The sequence below is a fragment of the Octopus bimaculoides genome, chromosome 5 (genome assembly GCF_001194135.2).
Source record: "Octopus bimaculoides isolate UCB-OBI-ISO-001 chromosome 5, ASM119413v2, whole genome shotgun sequence".
Lineage (NCBI taxonomy): Eukaryota > Metazoa > Mollusca > Cephalopoda > Octopoda > Octopodidae > Octopus > Octopus bimaculoides.
The window spans coordinates 58700489-58702313 of record NC_068985.1 but is presented as its reverse complement, the minus strand read 5'-3'; the positions used below and the strand labels follow the sequence as shown (position 1 = coordinate 58702313).

Below are 1825 nucleotides of genomic sequence, written 5' to 3'. Positions count from 1 at the left end.
ATATATATTTATTTATGTGTTTCAGCCAAGTGGCTGCGGTCATGCTGGTGCATATATATATATATATATATATTAGCAGAAATATTCGGCGTTGCCCGGGATCGGGATTCAAATGGAATAGTTTTTAATTGTTTCATTTTTTTCGGTCATCTGAGTGCGGCTATGATGGACCACTGCCTTTAGTCCAAGAAATCGGACCCAGTATTTATACTTTGTAAGTCAGGTACTTATTCTATCGGTGTGTTTTGCCAAACGGCTAGATTACGGGGATACAAACATACAAACATCGGTTGTCAAGCGATGGTTGGGGTACAAACACAGACACACAGGCACACAGACACACAGACACACATATATATATATATACATGCATATATATATATACATACATATATATATATATATATATATATATATATATTGTATATATACATACATATATATATATATATATATATATTCTGTTGTGTCTGGGGAGAGGCATTCTCTTTTAGTGCCTTATAATTTAACACTCTCACAGGTAAAATGTCCACTTATTTCTCTTTTATATTTTTCTAAAATTTTCGTTGCGTCTTGCAACTTTTCCACTTGTTTTGACTCTGTCCGTTGTTACACTGCGTTCTATTTTGTTTGTTTCTGCACATGTGTGTGGGTTAGTGTGTGTGTGTGCGTGTGTGTGTGTGCGTGTGTGTGTGTGTGCCTACACATGTATGTATATATGTTTGCATCTGTGTATGCTTGTGTGTACGTGTGCATATGTATATATGTATGTATGTATATTTGTATGAAATACACACACACACACACACACACACACACACAAACATATATATATATATATATATATTTATATATATATACATAATAATATAGATTTTAATATTAATAGCAACAATAAATATAATTATCATTATCATCATAGAATTTTTAACGATAATAACCAGCCAAATATTTCTTCACGAAATAGGGGAAATAACCGTCAGTTTAAACCCTTTTTCAACAATAATAATAATAATAAACTAAAACTATTTAGAAATAACACTAGCAAATATCCTAAACCAGATTCCAATAAAAATGTCTGGATGATACTACCTTTCAGTAAAAATGTAAAATCAAACTTGGTCTCCCAGTTCCAAAATGCTGTTAATAAGTATTTTCCAAAACATTCTCATTACTTCCCAGTCATAAATACGCACAGAGTTAGATTTGGTTTCTCTAACACGAAAAACATCTCACAAATAATATCCGCACACAATATGAGGCTTTTACATCCGCAAGAGATTACCAACAGTAATTACATTAAGCCAGGCATTATTAACCTTTACCATAATAGCAATAATAACACTAATAATAAACCAAGGAACAATAATTATAACATGATTTGTAATAGCAATAGCCATAACAACAAAATCATTATTTCTGAAGTTAATAGCAAAAGAATTAGGTTTTTAAGTGATAATGCAAAACTCAAAAACACTATGTATCAATGCCAAGTCAGTACTCCTACAGATGTTTCTTCTTATATTGGATCTTCCTCTTCACCAATATCCTCAAGAATTTCTAATCATTTTTCTACTTTTAGAGACAGAAACAAACGAAATACCACGAGCCTTAGTAAATTAATTTGGGAACTTAAAGACAATAACATAAAATTTAAACTAGAATGGTTTATTCTTTCTATTTCTAGGCCATATGAAAAGGGTGGAAGATTCTGTTCCTTATGTAATACCGAAATACCGAAATGTTCTTCATTTTATTTAAAAAAAATAAACTGGTAAACACGTTCATTGAAAACTCTTACAGATGTAAACATTGGCAGCAACAC

General features: G+C 31.2%; 1 protein-coding gene across 9 annotated transcripts in view; it reads right to left on the bottom strand.

The window, feature by feature from the left end:
• LOC106868231 (D(2) dopamine receptor) overlaps nucleotides 1-1825 on the bottom strand; it is a 1504014-nt gene that overhangs the window by 259247 nt on the left and 1242942 nt on the right. The window lies entirely within an intron of this gene.